The sequence below is a fragment of the Sciurus carolinensis genome, chromosome 1 (assembly GCF_902686445.1).
Source record: "Sciurus carolinensis chromosome 1, mSciCar1.2, whole genome shotgun sequence".
In the NCBI taxonomy this organism is placed as follows: domain Eukaryota; kingdom Metazoa; phylum Chordata; class Mammalia; order Rodentia; family Sciuridae; genus Sciurus; species Sciurus carolinensis.
The window spans coordinates 3,240,708-3,262,822 of record NC_062213.1 but is presented as its reverse complement, the minus strand read 5'-3'; the positions used below and the strand labels follow the sequence as shown (position 1 = coordinate 3,262,822).

General features: G+C 55.0%; 1 protein-coding gene across 4 annotated transcripts in view; it reads right to left on the bottom strand.

Moving 5' to 3' along the window:
- The window catches only part of Slc45a4 (solute carrier family 45 member 4), a 73,265-nt gene extending 52,418 nt beyond the window's left edge, over positions 1-20,847 (bottom strand). Inside the window, exon 1 of one of the 4 annotated variants that reach the window (XM_047563771.1) lies at positions 20,618-20,847. The gene's annotated coding sequence lies outside the window, so the exon portion shown is untranslated. Of the gene's footprint in view, positions 1-16,605; positions 16,713-20,617 lie in introns of those variants that run through there. The other 3 variants (XM_047563763.1, XM_047563741.1, XM_047563745.1) reach the window with 3 other exon arrangements.
- Between the last annotated feature and the right edge of the window lie 1,268 nt (positions 20,848-22,115).

Here is a 22,115-nt window from a genome sequence, read left to right as displayed (position 1 = left end):
TGCTGGGGCAGCAGCCGTTCTCCTGAGCCCACAGTTCCTGGAGTACAAGGTCTCATCTCTTGGGAAGGACAGGCTGCACTGTGCCACTTTCCTCTTCGCACATCCTGCAGCACGAGGCTCCCAGGAGCTCCTGGGCCTCTAGCAGTGAGTGTGGACTGTGTAAGAACTTGGGGTGCAGAAGTGGACCCCGGCACCTGCACTGAAAGTGCGTCCCCTACAACAGCTGCAGCCAAGCCTGCCTGCTGCACACAGGCTCTTGGGCAGAGCTGCAGGTCCTCTGTACCCGAAGACTTGGCGGATACCAAGAGTTAGGTGAGTCAGACCACTCGCCTCCTCTCACTGTGCACAGACGCAGATACTGAGCCCACAGGGAGCAGCGAACTGCAGAGAACAGTCTAGCTAAAAAAAAAAAAAATTTAACAGCCACCACAGGTGATCTAATTTTTGTTTGAAAAGCTCAAAAGAATAAAAGAATAATCTAATAGTTATATCATTAGTTTGACAAGAATTTCTACCCAGAATTTTTACTAAAAGGGACACATTCCTGGAGTGGACCTGGAAATTTTAGGTTAGCAAGTGCTGGTGGCCCGTCCTTGGGAATGAAGTGTAGGTGAGGGTGAGGAGAGTTAAGAGCCAGCTTCCCAGCGGCACTGTGCAGCGCTGCTCCACACAGGTCCGAGGCGGGACAGGAACCTGTTAGCCAAGAAGTGGCTCAGGGCCAGCTGGTGGAGGACCCCTGCTCCTGACCATGGGCTGGCTTTCAGGGATGGTCCCACCTCTAGCAGACTGGTGGCTGGAACTGGAAGCCCCAGCTCTCCCAGGACCTCTCAGAAGCAGCAGTCTGATTTTATCTGTCACTCACTAGGCTTTCTGGGTAAACTATCTCTTGAAAAAGAGACTGGTTGCTATAAAAATACTGCAAGCACAGTGCGCAAGAACGCCGGAGCCCTGGTGCACAGGTAGGGAGGGCTGCCTAGACTCCAGAGCCCCGTGCTCCCTCACCTGGCGCTCACACTCAGCACAACGCCCTCTCATCTTCTCCTTGCTACGTACTCTGCTTCTGCTCCTCCTCCCACCCCAAACATCAATTCCTCATGGTCCCCATCCAGGCCACACAAAACAGATGTCTTCTCAGAAGTCCCCAGTGTTCCCTGGAGGTAGCAAGATCTGTCCAGGCAACATCAGGAGCCCGCTGATCTTCTCTGAGCCTCAGGCTGGGCTCCATGACTCCTGCGTGTCTGTGCGCCCAGAGGTGGGACCTGAATCAGAGAACTGGCCTCATGCTGGTCCTCCAGGGAAGATGACCAGCAGGAGGGGCCCCATGGGGATCGTCACAGACCCACAAGCAGAGCTTGAGGCCAGAGTCCTGCCTGTGGCCCAGCACCAGGGAGTGTAGCTGTTTGAGGTCAAGCCTGCAGGTCTAAGAAGGCACTGATAAGCCACCCCAACTGCATCTGGGACTTGTTATTTTACAGCTTACCATATCCAAAACCTGTCATATCCCTGCTTCTCCTATCCCACAACCTCAACAGGGAATGATACACCAAGTCCTGAACCACAAACAGACCTGTGAGACACAGCACAGTGATGGGAGCCCAGGTCGACATCCCATGGACATGGGGAGGCCTGCGCTTCCCACAGGAGACTAGCAGCAGTGCCCCAACCTCCCGCACTCTGTGGTCTCCGTAGGGAGACTCCTCCCCAGAGCCCTGGGACAGACAGGAGGAGAGAGCTGGAGAGGGAAGGCACGGACACTCCTAACACTGCATCCTTGAGTCTCAACTTCTCCAGAAGTTCCAGGTGGCCACATCAACTCTGGCCCTGGCCCTAGACAGTCAAAGAGGCCGTGAACACAAAGGGCACCAAAGGGGCTGGGCTGGAGAGCTTTCTGTCACCAGAGTGCAGAGCTTCAGGACTGCCCTGCAGCCACGCTGGGCGGCATGAAGGCACAGGACACATCACCTGCCGCTGGGCTCCAGAACCGATCGGAGCACCCGAGCACCTCCCCTGAGCACATGCCACTTGGATCCACAAACCCACAGATGGGTGTTTAATGTGGATCTTAGCAGCATGAACTCACTGTGAGAGTGGTCAAAGTAGCAGTTTCTTCACTGGCCTTAAAGAGCACAATAAGCACTGAGTTCCCTCCAATCTCCACAGCGATGGCCTTCCCATGGACTGAGCACAGCTAGCTCCAGCATCTGCAAGTCAGTCAGCAGAACCTGAGGTCTCTGACGAGAGGATGAGCCACAGAGAGCATTGGGCCGGGAGCACCATGCCACAGGCGGGACCGGAAGGGTGAGAGGCAGGCCAGCTGTCTGAGGGCCAAGCATGGTCCTGGCTTCTTGGGCGCGACCGGCTCACACCCATGGCTCCTCTGGCCGGCTCAGCTGGAGAGAGGAGGGGCAGCTGGTGGCACACTCTGGCCATCTCAGGATGGAAAGTTGGCTGGGTTGGTGAGGACGTCTGGTGTCTATAAAAACGTCTGTCCCAGGAGACTGTGAGAAACAGACACTGGGAGATACTTCATTCTTTTCCTTATTTGCCACTCTGAAAAATAAGCTGTTCTTCCTCTTCTGAAATGGAAAGGGGTTGGAACCTTCTACAGTGAATAGCAACCCAAAGAACAAGATTGCCAGGTCCAAAATATTTCTAGTTTGGCCAGCGGCCCCAAGTTAAACTCTATTCTGTTTACTTGGGGAGAGAGAAACTCTCTTGGGGGATTAAAACACCTAATCCCACAGCCAGTCAGCGCCGTCTGTCAGAGGCCCAGGCAGAGAGCTGATACACAGGGGCATCTGCCCTGCCTGCCGTGCCTCTACCAGGTTTGTGAAGGAAAGTAACTGCTGGGTCCGGGCCAGGGCTCCAGGTTCACTGTGGTCACGCTTTGGACCTGGACTGTTCCCACAAAGGCTCATGTGCTGAAGGTTTGGTCCCCAGTCCAGCAGTGTTCAGAAACAAGGCCTAGTTGGAGGAGGTGGTTGCAGGGGGCTATGCCCTAGAAGGGAACTTTCTGTCCGTGGCCCCTTTCTAATTCTCAGCTGCTGTGAGCTGCTGGCTTTTCTCTGCCACACCTTTCCACCATGATGTTTGGCCTAACCTCAGGTCTAGAGAAATGTTGCTGTGAAGTGAAACCTCTGAAACTGAGCTGAAACAGACCTTTTCTCCTTCAAGTTGCTCTTATCAGGTATTCTGTCACAGTGACAAGAATCTGACTAACACTCGTGGCCTGCAGAGCTGCCCCACACACCCCTGGACCCTGGGCTGCAGTCTACCAGCAAGACTGATCTACAAGAACAAATGGCCAGCAAGGGCAGAGTTGGGCTGGGGCTGCAAATGGGGCTCAGGGCCCATCTCCTCCAGAGACAAGCCCCCTTCCTCCACTGCAGGGTCATCACCCTGACCTCCGCAGAAGCTGTCAGAATACCCACAGAAGCAACACTGTCAGGCCCCCCGGGCAGTCATGCCTGGCTCCAGTACTCAGGTCTGCGGTCACCACATGCAGCCCAGCCGCCTCAGCCCGACCACGAGCCTTGCCTTCTCCCCAGCACACTCATGCTTCACCTCACTGAACGCTACCAGACCCCACCCACACGGAAGGGCTGGGCCCTTGCCCCCAGGCCAGAGCGTGCCCGTGTGTCCACAGCAGATGTGTGAGCCCGCTCAGCTGAGCGTCCTGAGAACTTGTGAGCTCTGCATGCCAGTCCACTCAGTCACTTCCCAGGGCAGGCACGCCAGTCAGATCAGCTCAGGAGGCCAGGACAGTAGACAAGATGGAAGGGCAGCAACAGACTTGCTGTGGTGGGAAGCCCCAGAGGGCCTGGCACGAGGCTGAACAGGAAGGGAGAAGGGGCTCCAAAGGTCTCCCTGTGAGCTGCCCAAAGGCCTGTTTGGAAACAAGAGGAGGCATTCCCACCCCTGGGATCCCGAGAGACTAAGGGTGAATTCCAGCAAGGACTGGAAGGTCACACTCCAGGACCAGGGTGGGGTGTCCCGCACTGTGATGTCTCTTCCAGACCCACCCCAAGAGGACTGCTATGACCCATGGCATGCAGGGAGAGGGACACTTGGGACACCCTGGCTCTTTTCGTTGCTGCCCACACAAGCTGGCTTGGTGAACCGCCACCGGCTGGGGAACTCCCAACCAGCTCCAGCTGCTCACATCCTGCATCCAGAGAAATCACAGAGATACGAGGGCTCCAGCCAACTCCAGCCCTCAGGAGCCCAGAGGCAGGTCCCCAGAGCCCACCTCCACCCTCCACCCTCAGCCCGTCATGCAGAATGGAGCTCACAGTTCCTCTTCTTCCCCAGCTCCTGCAGAAGTGGAGATGGAGGAGGAGCAGAGGCTGGTGGCACTCCATGTCATGTGCCACCTTGGGGCACAGCACACTCCAACAGGGCTCCTTCAAGTCCGAGAGGCAGCCTCACATGCAGCCATAAAGAACAGACCAAGGAGAGCAAAGCAAGCATACAAACCTGCAAACACGCTCTCCACCTTGATACCTTCCAGAAGAGGGTGAGTGCAAACACAGGGAGTATTTCAAAAGCAAGTGCTTTCCATGCAGCACACCTGAACAGCACACTGTGCTTACCCGCACCCGCTTCTGGTCCCTGCCCAGGAGCCTTAGATGCCCCTCAGCAGTGTGGCCCCTTGACTTTTCCAGAGCCCCTAGGAATGGAAAGGGCCCCTGCTCTGCTGCTGCTCCCCTCCTGCAGCCCATCCCCCAGCGTCACTGCCTTCGACCTCACCCCCTTCCCTGGAAGTTCCAGGCTGGGTACAGAGGCAGCTCAAGCCCACTTAACTTTACAATGAAGCTCCCCACCCTGGTAGAGCACTTGCCTACAGTATGAAGCCCCGGGTTCGTCCCAAGTGCAAGGAGAAAAGAAAAAACAGAAGCCAACCAAATTAAATTAATGGTTCAATGTCAACTGGGAGGGGGTCCTCCACAGTCAGCCCAGCACTCCATCTGCAGACAGCCCTTCCCACAGAATGCTGAAAAAAAAACCGGCAAGGCAGAAATCCCAGGCCACTGGGATCTTTTAATTATTATTATTTTTTTTTTGTGGTGCTGGGGATGGAACCCAGGGCCTTGTGCTTACAAGGCAAGCACTCTACCAACTGAGCTATCTCCCCAGCCCAGCCACTGCGATCTTGACCGGATCAAGTTACCTCCCCAGGTCTGAGCTAAATGACAAGGTGCAAGCCCAGTGGTCGCTCTGAAAGCCCTGTGCCACACACCTCAGCAGGCGAAGGCCTGCAGGGCGGCAGGAGGCCCACAAGACAGCTGTAAACTCCACCCAACTCACTCTTTCCTCAAAAGACCAATTTTAACAGAAGAAAACAAAACCACAACTAAGAAAATCTTCCTGGCAGACGCTAATTCACAGCACTGTGACTCAGCTGCCCTGATGGCTGACAGGTGAGCTCACCTGGGGAGAAAAAGGCCCTTTCCAGGAGGAAATCCCTGCCCAGGGCAGAGAGCAGACCTGCCCCTCTCCAGGTCCCTGTTAACCCTTCAACTCCTGCAGGGAACAACTATAGCAGGGATGCTAGAAATTCTTTGGGGCGTTTTGAAAGTCTATCAAGAAAAACACTGAGGCCATGAAAGGTTAGATGTGCCTTTCACCCACCCCCTGCCCCCAAGGGCTGCCACCACTGCAGTGGCTCCCTGCTGGGTCAAAGAACGCTGGGCCAGGACCCTGGCATGCAGACCAGTGGCCAGGTAGAGCCGCTGGCCTCTTTGAAGTCCACTGGGAGGCAGAGTGGGGCCAGTTCCCAGGGCACAAGCCCACAGCCCTCCAAGCTCCTTCCAGCTGGTCTCGACTTCCCTCCAGGCACACCGGTCTCCTGCAAAGCTCCTCGGAGCCCAGACCCAGTGAGCAGAGGAGGCACCACCAGGATTGCCTGCTCTACCCAGCACTTGCCTAATCAGGCAGCCAAAATGCCTCCCAGACTCTCGCCTTCTCCAGCAGTGGCCTCCCTGCTCCAGGTGCCCCGCTGGGCCTAGCCTGCTACTCTTCGAGAGTGAGATTCCCGCTGCTCAGAATGCTCCACCCTTTCTGCTCAAGGCCTCAGTTGAACAGCCAACTCAGAAGTTGAGCTCGCCTCCAGAAAAGCCCTCACCACTCTGCCACCCTTCCTTGGGCCTTCCTCAGGGGAGTCAAAGCCCTGTGTTTGGGTATGTCTCTGCACAGATTCTACCTCTTCAACTGCTTCGTGTGGGTGTGCAGCAATTGTAGCTAAAACTTGGAAAGCACTTCCTGTGAACCAATTTCCGTGCTAAAATCTGGATATCTACTAACTCACAGCAATCCAAGTTAGGGATTCCCATTATCAGCCCCATTTTACAGACAAAGAAACTGAGGCATGAAAGACCACGACATTTGCCCACAGAGGTGAGATTAGAACCCAGGCAGTCTGGACCCTCTGCATCTGATTCAAGGCATCTGCACCATCTCAGCGAGACCGCGAGCCTGCCGGTGCAAAGGAAGTGCAGCGGGTTCACCTGTACATACTATAGCAGAACTCATGGCCCGGGCGAGGGACACGCTGAGCCCCCAGGTGTCCTGAAGGGCACAGAGCACACATGGGGCTGGCTGCCTGGATGTCTCCACTCTAGCAACAGCACCTGTGGGTCTCTCCTCTGGGTGCAATGGGCAAAGTGGTCCTCAAGCTCATCTGGAAAAGCCCATGGGAAGGAGGAGAACCCGGCCCCGGCCCTCCCCCAGGTTTCAGAAAGGCAGAGGCAAAGAGCACTCAGGGGCAGACAGTCCCACAGAGCGGAGGAAATCCAAGTAGATGGGCGCGCTCACGCAGCCAGCGGGAAGGGAGGCAGGAGGTTGTCCAACAGGCTACCAGGCTGCTCTGCACCCCCCTGCACACGAGGAGAGACTCAGTGGAGCTGTGTACACAGAAGAACCATCACTCTGGGAGAGAAGGCCTTCTGCCCAGTCTCGAAGCCCCAGGAGAAAGAACACTAGTCACCCTGAGCAGTCAAAGAAACTGGGATCAATGTCCCCAACACTTCTGCTTTCCCTGCACTGTGCGGAAAGACCTCAGGAAATGGCTGCCTGACTGCCACGTGTCCAGAACTAGACCAGCAAGCCAGCAGCAAGGGGGCAACTGGATCACAAAGAGTTCATGCTCATGCGCGACTGCACACTCACAGGCTCGTTCACACTGCAGGTGGGGACGAGGCTTAGGGCTGGGGCCATGCTCCTGCCAGCACTGCAGGTCCACCTGGGGGCATTTCTAGCTGGGCCTACTTCACCACACCTGTGGCCCAGGTACTGCACGCAGCACTGTTTTAGGTCCAAGACTGAGATGCATCCATAGATCCAACCAACTGCAGACAGAAAATATTCAGAAAACACTCTGCATCTATACAGGACATGTATACAGTTTTCTCTTCTTGTTATTACCTAAACAATATAGTATAACAACTATCTGCCAAGCACTCTCATTATATTAGGGTTATAAGCAACCTAGAGATGATTTCAGATACACAGAGGCTGCAAGCAAACATTACAGCACTCTTCGCCAGGGACTGGCCATCCATGGACTTTGGCATGGGCAGGGGTCCTGGAAGTAATTCCCCAGGGATACCATGGAGCTGCAGTTTCTCAGGTCCTGGTACACTGTGTGCTGTGGTGCACATCTGGCAGTGGGATTAGGCCCACGTGCAGATGCAAGGGTCGAACTGGGGCTCCTCCCAGGGCTCTTCCATGCTAGCAGGAAGATCCCACAGGCCCCAGACTGCAGCTCCAGCCCAGCCTTCCACCAGCCTTGGCTCAGGGTCAAAAACCCCACCCACCAATCCTTGGCTGCACCACATGTTCGATGTGACACTGCTCAGCCTGGCTCTTCTGACGACCCTGACTTTCCACTGTGCTCACTGCTGATGTTAAATCTTGAAGTTTCCCCACCAATGTTGCATGACCACAGCATTCCAACACTCACTAGGGATTGCAATCTGCCCACACAACCCACAGGTGCCTGCGTGCCTGGCAGGGGCTGAGTCCTATTGCCATGGTCACTGTTAATCCTGGTCCACACGCAAAACCAGCCAGAACAGCCTGCCTCAGTGCTGATCTTTACAGGGCCAGGAGCAGAGGGCCTGCCCAGCATCGCCTGCTTCAGTAGCAGTGACACGCAGCGCACTCCAGCGGCCACCCGGTCAGCACCCTCCCATGTGCAGAGATGAGCATCGGCCCACCCTGTGCATGGGGGCAATCGGGGCTCTCCCTGGATGGGTGTTGGGGGACCTGCAAACGTCACCAAAGTTACACACAAAATTGTGTCAATTTGTGTTGATGCAAGAGAGGTACACAGCTTTCACCAGATTCAAAGGCATTTATGACCCAGGAAAGATTAAAAGCATCCCAGCCTAGAGACAGGAGGATGGGGATAGTCACTTAGTCTCTCTACTGGCTAAAGGAGTTTTCTTGTGATATGGTTATTACATAATCTTTTTGTAATTTTTTAAAAGTAGGTCCTCCCTTTTGTTTCCTTTAGGACTTCGTTGAGCAATTTTAGTACACACACACATACACAAAAAGGGAAGAAACAAAGAAAAATAGAAAGCCAGCATAGTGGCACATGCCTATAGTCCTAGCACTTGGAAGACTGAGACTGTGAAAGACTGAGGCTGAGGATTGCTTAAGCCAAGGAATTTGAGGCCAGCCTCAAATTGTGACTGTGAGACCCTGTCACATAGGGGAAGTGGAGAGGGAAATAGAAAGGCATTCTAAGTTTGGGAAAACTGTAAGGACCATCCCAGATCACAGGAGCCAGAACCTTCTAGAGCTATCACACATACACTGGATGATGTCAGACAGTAATGGTCAAACTACACTTTCTAGAATTGATCCCAGAAAGATGGACCAAAGTATGAACAACTACAAGTAAAACAACTGCCACTCTGTCAGAACCAAACGAGGGAGGCAGGCGGGGGTGTGGGGGTGCCCTGGGTGAATGTCCCTTGCCAGGTGATGGTGGGCGTGCTCTGGACCACCCAGACGTGGCATCAGCTCTGGGCTTGGAGATGGAACTCCACACAGACCCGTTAGCACAATGCTGCTTCCCGCTTATGACCAGCATGAGGAGTCCGTCCAGATGAGGTGAGTGCCCCCACTCTCTTCCTTGCTTGGTGCTCAGAGCCTGCCACACCTGCCCACCAGGTGCATAAGGCCATGCAGCCACTCAAGTACGCAGCGCACAGAAACCCACCATTGACAAGCTCTCCTCACCAAACGCTCTCACTGGCCCATGGCTGCAAGCCAGATGGTGTCCATGTGCATCCCCGGGAAGTGCACAGAACCCTAAAACCTCACCTAAAACCTCTCACCCTGCTCTGAGTGGGGGTTTCTATCTACACTGGCCAAGGTGGTCCCCTTCTCCCGCCCGCAGGACCCCACTATACCATAAGTGCACAGCCAGCACCCCCCTCCCACCAGGAAGGGAACCGTGCCAGGAAGTTGCAGAGAGCCTCAGGTCCCTGGAGACCCAGTCTGCCTTTTCCTACAGCCCTTCTTCCTTAGGCGCTTGGTACCTGCTCCCTTGCCAGTGCCCATGGACCAGCATCCCTAACCCCGCCACCCCTTCCTGTGCTCCTTCCATTAACTCCCCTCTCCCCATCCTCACAAGTGGCATCTGCTTTCTGGATCTGAGTGATATAGCCACAAACAGCTGCCCAGAGGCACACACAAAGGTCTCCAGGGGCTCTGAAGTTCAACGGGGACACCAGACACATGATGCTCCACAGGGGCATCAAGAAGCAGTCAGAACCTACCAATCTGTCTGTTGGCAAAAGGGCCTGATTTCCCAGAGGGCGGGAGAGCACACCCTAACACAGGGAAGGGCTGCAAGGTGCAGTCTCTGGCTGCTGCAGGGCCCAAGTTGGGATGCCAGCACCCTGTGAGGCAAGCGGGAGGGAGGTGGGGTAAGTTCACTTCACCCGGATGCTGCCCCTGGCTTTAGCACACCTATCTTACAGCTGGGGCCCTGGGACTCAGAGCTGAGTAGCACAGCCAGAGTCCTGTGTCCAGTTGCTGCAGACCTCCAGCCCCGTAAACACTGGTGGTCCTGGCCCAGGGTGAGGCCAGAATTCCCAGGGCCATCATTTGCAAGGAAAATGAAAAGGAGAGCTTTCATCTAGAAAATGGCCACAACTTCTCGTCACAGGACAGACTTTACGTTTAAAGGTTATCACAAACTCCAGGTGCTGGGCAGACGGCATGCTGTGGGTCCTCCCGGGTGCTCCTGGGCAGGACTGAGGACACACAGAAACTGGTCTACAGCACCCAGGGGGTCCAGAAAGCTCAGCCAAGCAGCCCTTCCCCTAGTCTCCTCTCTTGAGCTGCCTAAGCAGTGCTGGTGGTGGTAGGGGGCGAGAGAGTCCTGGCAACCGTACCTCCCAGGCTGGAAGCACCAGGGCAGATAGCCTGGGACAGGCTGCAACAGTTTTGTGGAGTCTTTCCTAGGACTAGACTTTTCAGAGGATGGAATGAAAGAAAACCTACCTGTCAAAGATAAAGGCCCTCAGACTTTTATTTGGCTGTACTCAGATGTACACAACATTAAAGCAGCCCCCTGGGTGGCTGCAGGGAGAAGAGGGTTTGTCACAAGGTGAAAGTTTCTCAGAGACAGCAGCGCATGTGGGATCCACCCTGCCTCATCTGCATCTCTCTGGCTCCAAGACAGGAATCCCTGCCCCTCCCGGCATGACAGCCCAGGGAGCCAGCCCCTGACCAGGCCACCATCCAGGCCTGGTCCTGAGGATACCTCCCAGTCAGGCCTGCTTCTTCCCTGGTCACTTAACGGAAACCAACAGAGATGGGCTTGGACTGGGGCTCAGTGGTAGAGCGCTTCTTGCCTAGCACATGTGAGGCCCTGGGTTCGATCCTTAGCACCACATAAAAATAAATAGATAAAAAATGAAGGTACTGTGTCCATCTACAACTAAAAACAATATTAAAAAAGAAAAAGAAAACCAACGGAGGCACACCAAGGCCACTCCAGCTCCACCATCCCAAACGGCAACTGCTGCTCTGGGCAAAGGCCTGGCCATGGGCATTTCCCCCTCAACCCTCCACTTCTCAGGAGCCCCTGCTAGTGCCAGCTCTCCTTCACATGGGCCCTGCAAGACTGCCTCACTATCTGGCCAAAACTGCCTTCACATGTACTGTCCTGGGTGTGCCTTACAGCGGGGACAGTCAGGAGTTGGAGTCCCAGCAAGTTACATAAGGGCTCTGAGCCTTGGGTTACTCTTCCATGAAACACAGCATCACTGCTTCCACAGTGTGGCAGCAAAGCAGAAGTTAGTTCTAAACCACGTGGCTCCTGGGACGGCCAGCTCAGGCTCACCTCTGGATGCCTGCAGAGATCGCAAGGCGATTTCTACGGGGCAGATGACTTCAAGGTGTGCAGTAACAATGGGTTCTAAAGGTGGTGAAAGCTACCAGCACTAGTAGCCACTGAGGCTGTGGTCTGAGCATGTGTCCCCTCAAATCCACAAGCTGACTCCCAACGCTGCAGTGTTAGGAAGTGGTGCCGATAGGTGGTTAGCTCAGAGTGGAGCCTCTGAGAAAGTCATGCCCTCTTGAAGAGGTGGTGTGGGCACAGCCCCTCCGCCACAGGATGGCAGGGGGAAGGCACCCTTGGAGACAGCAAGTCCGACTGCACCACTCTGGGACGTGCCGAGCAGGGGGAGGTGCACTACTGCTGTCTCGCCTGGGCCTAAGTACTGCTACAGGGTCCAGCACACCGTTCCAGGAGCAGGCTCAGCTCAGGGAGGACACGGCCAGGTGATGGGTCCTTCACTGTGTAATGTGTTTTAAGAGTATAAATATCACAGTTGGCCCCGTCCCCTGACTGAGACATTAAGGTCAAATGCAACTAGAGGCTGGCAAAAAGGGGACAGGGACATGGCTGGAAGCAGGAACATCCCCACCTGGCAGCAGAGCAGGCAGATGCTCTGTGGGGAAGCAGGCCTAGGATCCCAGTCCAAGTCCAAGGCCTCCAAAGCCACAGCAGAACTGTGCAGGCGAAGACAAGCCCCAAGCAGAAGGAGCGCTGAGGAGACCATGAGGAAATCCACAGTGAACATTGTGAAAGCTACTTTCCAAAACCACATCATGACCAGGCAGAAAGCTTGGCCCGCGTCTACTTGGCTTCCAGTCTCCCACGGGCCGCAGAACTAAGCAGAAACCTATCTCAACTGGACAACCGCAACCGGCGTCACCACAGGAGCCTTATCTGCACGCACCTCTCTGCTACAGCCTCTAGGCCAACCGTCAAGCCTGGCAAGGATGCCGACCATGAGTCTGGGCCATAGCTGCCCCTGGGCAGGGATCTTGGGAGCAGAGGCCTTCTTCTGACCCTTCTCATACCAGGGGTGCTGCGTGGCAACTTGCAGGCTCGAGGCTTTCCATGTTGTTGATTTACTTACTTATTGCTTCAGTGGTGCTAGAGATGGACCAGGCTCACGTGTGCCAACCAAACTCCACCCGAGTGGCACCCAGCCCTGCACCAAACACCACCACATCCCACTGTGTGAAGAGGCACTAACGCTTCTCATACAGTGTTAAAGAGGAAACGACATGCAGAACTGCAGAGGCTGCCACATCTGCCGTGTACCTAGCCACCCACTGTACACACGAGAGCACTCTGCCCATGGGCTGCGATGCTGGGCAGGGAAGCGAGCCCTCCAGGCAGCTCCCTAACTGACTGGCCAACTCTGGTACGCAGTTAACCCTGCTCCCACAGGCCTCCACGTTCACTTCTTCCCACGACTAGTGTCTCTTAAATCTCAAGACCAGCAATACATCAGCAGAGTTGCTGATGCTGGGCCATGGCCTATGGAAGCCATGATCACACCACGCTCAGTACTTCAGCTACATCTGCAAACATCTATAGTGAAGTTTCAAGAACAACCCCCTGTTCAGCTCAGGCACCACCTGCCCAGAAGTTCTCTAGGACCAGCAGCAGTCAGTGGTTCCCTCAGTGTCTGCACCTAGAAGCTTGGTATAGAGCAGCCACCTGGTGAGCATCTTTGGAAAAGAATGGACCACCAAGGGCCCAGCACTTCCCAAGCGACAGCCTCACTTGATGAGTGATAGTCACAGGGCTGAACTGGGCACCCAAGAAGGTCACGCAAGTTGACTGGCCAGCACGACAGGCACAGCTGGGAATTCAACCAAGTGGTAGCCACGAGACCAACACAAGGGCCAAGCCAGTTGCTGGGGTCCTTTTCCTGCCACGCTCCTGGCTGGGGAGAGTGGCATGAGGCAGCAGGCCTGGTCCATAGCCTCCAGGGTCAGCACCCTCCTGGTACCAACAGTGACTGCCAGGGGGCCTTGAGATGGCATGTGAAGATGAACTTCACATGTTTCTGTGCACAGAAAACAAACAGCGTTCTTAAGCAGGGGGCAGTGTGAGAGCAGGGAGCCAGGCAGCACCTGGGGAGGTGGCTTTGGCAAGTCACTCACACTCCCCTTGGTGGGTTCTGTCAGGGACAGGGAGGCCCAGGGCTCAATGTGGACCAGGCCTGAGTCAGCGGCTGTCACGGACCTACTAAGTGCTAGGAACAAATGCCCTTGTGCTCCCCTGTGACCATACAGAAGGGGGAGCTCTGGGTACCAAGTGGCTTCTGGGCTGAGGTCACAAAGCCAGGGTGGTCCTGCCAGTGGTGGTGGCCCTGCACTCCTCCCACTGCAGGAGGAGAAGCACAGGCCTTCCCCGTCTTTTTAGTAATTAAAACACTTCAAATATCTGGATAACTCAATGCTGGGCTAAAAATGCTTTACACTATCCTAAGCTATCCTTCAGCTTATGCGGGGACACCTGTCCCACGAGAAACAGGAACCAGGCAGCATGCTCCTGAACAAGCAAGCAGGTAGGTGCTCTCCACCCAACCAGAAGGAATGGAGCCAGGGGCTGCAGCAAGGGCTGCTCCATCCAGCAAGGGGGTGGGGGTGCACAGGGCTGCAGGGGAGGCCTCCCCAGCACCATTTACACAGGTGACGTGAAAGGGCCACAACAGCTACTCTAGCATTCCTGCAGCACACCTGGCTGGGAGAAGAGGTGCACACTGGAGAGAAGCCCCAGATGACCACAGGGATTTCTAGAAACCATCAAACTCACTAGAACTGCTCTCCTTCAGCACAGAGCACCTCTCAGTCTTCAAGAGCCTAAAATCTTAATTTCAGTACAGAAATCCCAAATGTCAAGAAAATGTGGGCACTGGCAGAGTTGGAGAAGAGGCTGAAGAGGTACCACCTTCCGGGCCTGCTCACTCTGCTTGCAGGGTGGTCAAGGGCTGTCTTGCTCAGCCCCTTCTTTACTGCCTGAATGCACCATAGGGTTCCCAGAACAAGGCCTGGAACCAGCTGCTCTCTTCACAGGTCCCCACCCGACCAGGTACTGGCCCACAGTCCCGGGGGGCGGGGGCCTCGCCAAACAGTTGCATGCCATGTACCTGATGAAGTGTTCCTCAGTGGGTCCCCAACCAGCAGAAAACTAGAAGACAAGTGCTCAAACCCCAAAGCAGCCTGCTCCTCTGCCCATGGTCACCGACTGGCCCTAGGTCATAAACTACCAAGCTCCACCACTCAGTCCATGGTGTTCTGTTTCTGCACGAGAAGGTAATTTGTTGTTGTCGTTTAATTGCTAAGCTTATTTTCATACCAAATGTCAGTTGGCTTTTAGGCTAAAAATAATAAATGTCTCTGCTCTGGTAGCCTTTCCAGATCTGAGCAAGCTCTTGGGGCTCCCCACACCAACCCCGTCATCCTTGGTTCTCTGGAAGGGGGCCACCTTCCACATACCCCCCAATCTCTTCACCAGCACCTCCAGCCTACCCAAAGGCCTTGAGACTCCCCCCCCCAGAAACATGCAGATGACCCCAGGCAGAGAACACACAGTGATCTGAGGGACCAAGAGCAGGCGGGGTACTGGGTTCTTGCCAGGCAAAAGCCTGGGGAGCCCGGGCCCAGCCGTTTTGGTCTTTTCTACTTCTAACACATCTTTTTGGCAAGTTAAAATTTAGCTCAAGGCATAATTCCACAGGCTTATATTTTAACCCACCCAAATAAGAATGCACCTATACTAACCAAGCCATGCATGTTTCGAAAATTCACTTCGCCTGTTAACACACTGCATTTAGAAAGCATGCCACTAAATAGAAAGGTTTAAGAAGGAGCAGCTGTGTCCTAAGTCGACACAGTGCAAGGGCTTCATCCTGCACCAAGCACAGCAATACCAGGCATGTACACAGGCTGCACTCACAAGCAGTGTCAACACAAGAACATTCTGGAAACTCCAGCAGATCCTGAGTCCCCACAAACTGCTTCCTCAAACTGAGCTGCCTGAGAAATGGCCCCGGTGGAAGCCCCAGTGCCCTGGTGGGCTCCACCTCCACCAGACTACCTCCACACTCCCCTCTGGCCACCTGAGCAAGGGGAGGCATTATTCTCATCCAAGGCTCAGCAGCTGCACCTGGCATTAGGGCAGCTGGAAATTCCTCTGATTCAGGCACCTTAAAAGGACCCCCATCTAGCTCTTTGAGAACCCCTTACAATGTATTTTTATTTTGTGCACTTAGTAACTACTTAGGAAGACCAATGACATAATTATGCTTCTGTGATCAACTCTGTACCAATTACTACAATGATCAGCCAGCACAGTGGCATACGATTAAAATCCCAGTGACTAGGGAGGCTGAGGCAGGAGGATGGCAAGCTCCAGTCCAGCCCGGCAGTTTGGTGAGACTATGTCTCTAAATAAATTAAAAGGGCTGGGGATGTAGCTCAGTGGTAGAGCGCTCCTGGGTTCAATCACCATACAGGGTGGGGGGGGGGGAAATCACAACAAACACGTTGTTCTGGATTGAGTTAATGGCCTAAGGATTAATGAAGTGTTTTAAATTGTGATTTACATGTACTTTTGTCACAGAAAAAGTAAGAAGAATGACCAATAAAAAGATTTTCAAGTTTAAAGGCACACTGCATTAGAATAAGATTCCAAGAGGAAAATGGAGCAAACATACAAGTTTAAGGAGAAAAAGGAAAGATGTGATTTTCACGCTGTTTTAAGGGCAGCCAATGGTGGGTGTGGAATCATCAGTGTTACTTCTAAAAGCAGCAGCAGCACAGTTAAGTTACCCACTCATTTTCAATGCCTTCCAGATACTAGGAACACCACCTTTTATAGCTCTTTAAAATCAAGGGAAGAAAACTGAGATGTGCCCATAGTTCTTCGAAGTTTTACTTAACTCAGGCGCAAAAACGCTGGGAAGCCCTGCTCCAACGTGATCTGGCACTAACGCAGTCCTAACCTAACCCATGGTCACTGATGGAAAAGTGGCCTTGTACCAGCCCTGGCTGATCCCTCCTCATGCCTAGTACACTTCTGGAAAGTGGTTTCATTTCCACTGCAGATCCTTCAAACCTAAAAAGAAAAAAGAAAAAAAGCAGGTGTGTTCACTAGAGAAGCCAGGCTCTCAAGCTCAGGAAGCTGAGTTCAACCCCCGGCACCAAAATGAAACAAAAAACACAGCCAAACCAACAAAACCAATGCAAAAACATTCCCTTCCACTCCAGACTCACTCTTTAGGATTGACACATTTCCCCACAGTGACGACTCCACCTTGAGTGACAAGGACTAGGGCACCTGAGTGACTGCTGAGAGCTGCGCAGAGTGCAGTGACCACTGCATCTGAACAATGGTGCACTGCAGGCCCCTCGGCTGTGGCTCTGAGGGTCTGCTATGCCATTTTCACTGAAGAGTTCCTTTTCCTCCAGAAACCCAGGAGGGACCATAACTACAGCAGTCCCACCAGCACCAGCCGGGCAGCAGGATCCTGGAGTGGGAGGGGCGACTCGCGCATGGTGAATTAAGCACCCCTGGGCTTGGTTCAGGAATGCAGCTTCCTCTCACTGCCAGCAAATCCTTCAACAGGTTAGGGGATGAAAACACCAAGACCTTGGGCGGAACAATGCCTCCCTGACCTGGGCTTCCCGCCAAGCAGAGGTGGGAGGGCAAGGTGGCCGCCCTTTGTGACTTGAGACAGATATGCAAACCCCTTGGGGTAGGTGAGGATCCCACTTGGGGACAGATAGCACCCTCTCATTCCCGCACTTGGGGGCAAAATGCCAGCACAAAGCACAGCCTCCTTGGGGCCCCACAGGCTCTGGGAGTGAACCCGTTTTGGAGCCCTCACTACGCAGGAAGGTGGCCTTGAAGATGACATGCAAGAGAATGTGACTTTTTCTGAAAAAGAAAAATCTTGCTTTCTCACCTAAGGTCCCAAAGCCACACAGGAGCAGAGCCAAAGGGAACTCGGCCCTTCTTTCCAGCCTCAGGGTTCTGTACTGCTCCCCACAGCCTCTCCCAAGAAACCAGTAATGTGCCTAACTGGAGGTAGGAACTCAACAAGCGACCCACCCAGGCTGCCCAGGCTCTGGGCACTGGCATCCAGGGCTTCCACAGGACTCCTGGGAATGCAAGTTTAGAACGAAGGGTCTACTAGGAGGGCTAGAAAAGTCTCACGGTAGGAGGGCTTTGCAGCAACCCCCAAACTGGAGCATGCTTTAATCTTCTTAAAACACCTCTTTGTAAGTCCCTTGCCAAGAGAGCCACCTGACACTATCAGGACTCCCCTGAAGGTTTCTCACGCCACCTCCACCCAAGAGGGCAGGGGCTGAAAGTGCCTTCGGCACAGCCTGGTCAAGTCTCTCCCCTGGTTCAGGGCAGAGTCAAGTCCTTTCCCCGAGTGCACAGGTCTCATAGCTCTCTCAAAATGTGCTTAACGTCACAGAGGCTCGGAATCTGATACCAAAAAAAAAAAGGCCACTTGAAGCACATTTTGAAAGTTCCACATTTAAAAAGATCCTTGTTCATTGATTTTGGTGGGGAACTTACGCTAATTTAAACAAGGGGACCTTGTCTAGGAGCCAGTGGGGGAGGTGCGGCAGCTCTGGCCCTCTGCAGACTCGGGCTTATGGGGTCCTCTCACACAGCCCCTCACGGCTGCTCTTCATCTGTGGTGCTTGCTCCTCTGTTGGATTGTCACTTGGCACAGCTAAAACGTTCCCCTGTCCCCGTCTTGGTTCAAGGCACCCCTTCCGATGTGTTTCACCAAGTCTACCTTCATTAGAACTATGTGATAAGAATGTGAAGAACCACAGGAGGCAAGCAAGGAGCAGCATCCTCAACCATCCTTAACAGGAACACGGTTTCCTGCATATTCCAACTCCACAAATTATAGACATGGCTCTGCCATGGGTGTTCCCAAGAAGGGCACTGGCAATTTGGGGTTGTGTGCCACCTACAATGTTCACCAGTAATGTTCAGTCCATGCCAGGCCACGAGGCTGTCACAAACCACTCTTGCTAGCTACCCAAAGCTGAGATTCAGGGCCTTTGACATGAGCAACAGAGGGCATGGGCAGAGGGATATGCCACAGTTGGAAAATGATAGCAGCAGCAGCCCCAACCCCAACGCTGCCCCTGGTCCATCCTCATCTGTGTTCTGACAGCGGAGATGAAATCAATTCAACACCAGGCAACCTAAGCATCAGTTTGAATGCATTCCCAAGCTCCTCTCCTCGATCGGGGACGGGGAGCTGCCACTGCCGCAGCCCTCTCCTCCCCTGCAGATCTGCAAGGCAGATGGAGGCGGGATCTCCCGCTCCCTGAGGGGGGCAGACTCGGGTTTGCAGGCCCCTCCCCCCACTCCCTCCTCTCCAATAAGCAAACTTAGAGGGTGTTACAAGCTACCAGCCACCCTGGATCACCCAGTTCAATCTGACCTGTTTTCAGGAGGCGACAAGGGCCAAAGCTGCAGCACACAGCGTCTCTGCAAGGGAAGTGAGCAAACCCCACGGCCCTGCGTGGCCTTCCCACTCCCTGGGCCCCAGGACACTGGTTCTAAACAGATCCACCTCTGCACCCCTAATATGCACTTCAAAGGTGTCAAATGATCTACTTTCCTTTTCAGCTGCCGCCACAAAAACAATTCGCGTGAATGGGACTGAAATTCTTGATTTCTGAACAACCCACTTCCTCAGCCTTTCCCCACAGCATCTGATTTCTTTATCAGGCCTGAGTCTCCACCTGGAGTCAGGGGACTTCAGGGGCCACAAATGCAGCCCTCCCCCATTCTCAAGCAGCCTCTGTAAAGTCTCCAGAGCATTCTGACTTCACTTGCCCTTTTAATATGTTAATTGAGATCCCGCAGAAAAGTGAGGAAATCATTCACATTTGTTCAGGGCAGGTGGATGTTTCTGGTTCTGATGGCCAACCATTCTCACACTTCTTAATCAGTAAACCAATCCCCCAGCTTTTCATTTTCTTACTCTTTCCTACCACAAGAACAAAATAGCAGAGAGAAAGATTCCTACCACACCCTACCTGTCTGCCACTGCAGGGAATGAAGGCACAGAGCACAGGGCTGGGGAGATCCAGCAATGTTTTGCCCCAGTAGTCACAGCCTCTGGGCCCACAGTAATCACTCATCTCCTACGCCCTCCTGGGTCCCCAGGCGCTGGACTGGAAAACAGCACCCCAATAACAAGGAGTTACAAACCTCCTTCTGCTGGAGCTGGCTGAAGTGCCAGATTGGGCAGAAGGTCAGTCCCATGGGCTCAGTCTGTGAATCTCAAGCCACACTTCATCAGGGGCCCCAGGTTCCCTAGAAGACCAAGTGCCCTTTCTTACCCCTTGCTAGCCCCATCTTCTAGAATCGCTAGGGATAACTAACCAGCAAGCTGTGCCCCTCATATGGACATACCTTCCCAGGAAAAGCCCTCGCTGAACTGTGCTCCCAGGGAGCCCATTAAGTGTAGCTCACCTTGGGGAGGAATGGGTTAAACTCAAGGGCCGGAAAGGAAAAGGAGTGCCAGTGAAAGAGGTGGGTGTGCTTAAGTCCAGAGACATGTGCAGGGGTCTCCACAACAGAGGCCCTGAACCTGGAGCACGGATGCTCTGGCCATTCTTCCAGCGACAAGGTCGGCCTCAGGAAATAAGGGCATCTCGAAGGGACAGTACCGATAACACGACAGAGCCGCAGCCAGAGGGGCAGGAGGGGCAGGACATGCTAGCAGCGCTGCAAGGGGCCGAGGGGCATGTGTGCTGGGGAGAAGGTTGGGGAGGGGGATGGGACATTTCGACAGTGGTGGGCAGAGGCTGAACTCTCAGAAGTTGGAGCGGGGGGCGCGGCAGGTGGGGCGTCTCACAAGAGCTACAGGCTCCTCTCTGGGTGAAGAACCCGAGCACTGGGGTAACGGGGATGCTGACGGATGGAAGCGGCGGGTCGGTCCAGGGAAAGGTGCATCCCGCGGGGAGGGGGCCTGGGATGCTCGAGGAGGCTGCCGGGATGCGGACGAGGAAGGGCAGGTGCAGTCGGGAAGGAAAGGGGCCAAGGCGTGGGGGCGGGGCGCAGCGGGGCAAGCGCCAGGCCGGTGGGGCGGGGATGCCTCGGGAGCGGGAGACGCAGGGCTGGGGTTAGGGGCGGCCACGAGTTCGCGGCCAGGCCGCGCGGAAGAGGATGGGGGTGCGGCAGGTGCCGGCGCCAGGTGCCAGGTGCGGCGGGGCCGGCGGGGCGGGCGCGGCCGCTCACCTGTCTCCTCCGGCCGGGGCCGCGGGGCGGCGGGGCGGCGGGCCGGCCGGGCGGGCGGCGGGCGGGCGGGCGGCGCGGGCCCCGGGCGCACCGGGGCGGCGGCGGGGCGTCCGGGAGGCGGCTGCGCCCTCGGCGGCCAGCCGGGGGGTCCGTCAGTCAGCGACGCTGGCGCAGAGCGAGCGCTGTGAAGCTGCGGCCGGCGCGCGGGGACAACGCCGCTTTATCGGGTCGGAAACAGCCGCTCCGCGCCGCTTCCGCTGACGCAGCGCCGGCCTGCGCCTCATGACTATGCAGCGGCCTCGGGGGCGGGGCCTGCGCCGCACGAACCCATTGGCCGCCACCGGCGCGCGTGGCCCCGCCCCCCACGAGGCCCCGCCCATGCCCTGGAGCCCCGCCCCGCGGGCCTCCTCCGCGTGCGCCCCCAGCTGTCCTGGTATCCCAGCCGCTGGAGCACCGGTGCCGGAGCGCACTCCCTCCGGCTCGACGGCCGCAGGACGGGGACCCCTGGGCTCCCCACCCCTTTTCCACTGCCCACACTTCCCTGCCCTAGCGGAGGGGTCCGGGGAGCCGCGTCACCACCTCCCCGCCGCCCAGCAGCCAGCAAACACACGCCTCGCACTCCGCCCCCTACCCGTACAGCTGCGGGGCAGGCTCCGCGTAGGGGTTGCCCACTCTTCCTGGGCAGCAAACATTCTCCTTATAATTTGCCCGCAACCCCACCCCGGCAAACCTTCCTTGCCCTGGGTGCCTGCCCTCCCCCTCCCCTGATGTCCATCCTTCCCCCGCCGTCCATCCTACCCCTTCCTGGTAATCTACACTCTACTAGTCCTCTCCAGCCCGCAAGTCCTTGGAGAACTGGGCAGGATGCAGGATTCAAGCCTCCTGTGGGCAGGACTGACCCTTTGCGGGGTACCCATATTGGGGGCCCACAGATCAGTCTCTTCCCACGTGCAGAATTTTCATAACCCCTAGGAGGGGACTGCTGGGAAGCCATCGAGATGAGGTTGGATAGGCAGCTGGACAAAATAAAAAGGGAAAAGGATGGGCGAGGTGAGACAGTCCTGTTTGCATCACAGCTCTAAGCCGTTGCCAGGGTTTAAGAGGCTTTGGACAAATTACTTCACCTCTCAGAGCTTTTTGGTATCCTCTTCTGAAAATAGAGATCATAAAGATTCATCTCAACAGTTTGAAAGGAATTTAGAAACAAAGTGGCCTATAGAGCCTCCATAACAGCTAAAATGGGAAAAATTGACAATACCAAGTGTTGACATGGAAACAGAGCAACTGGAACTCTCCTACACTTGCGGATGGGGATGCAAGGCATGCAGCCACCTTGGAAATCTGCTGGGAACCAGTTGATTACCCAGTAGTGCCCCTCCTAAAGACACACTTAACTTTGTATTTCTTTTCATAGCAGCACTGTTATTGGTACACCCGAACTGGAATGTACCCAAATACTCATCAACCATTGAAGGGATACATAAATTGTGATATATTC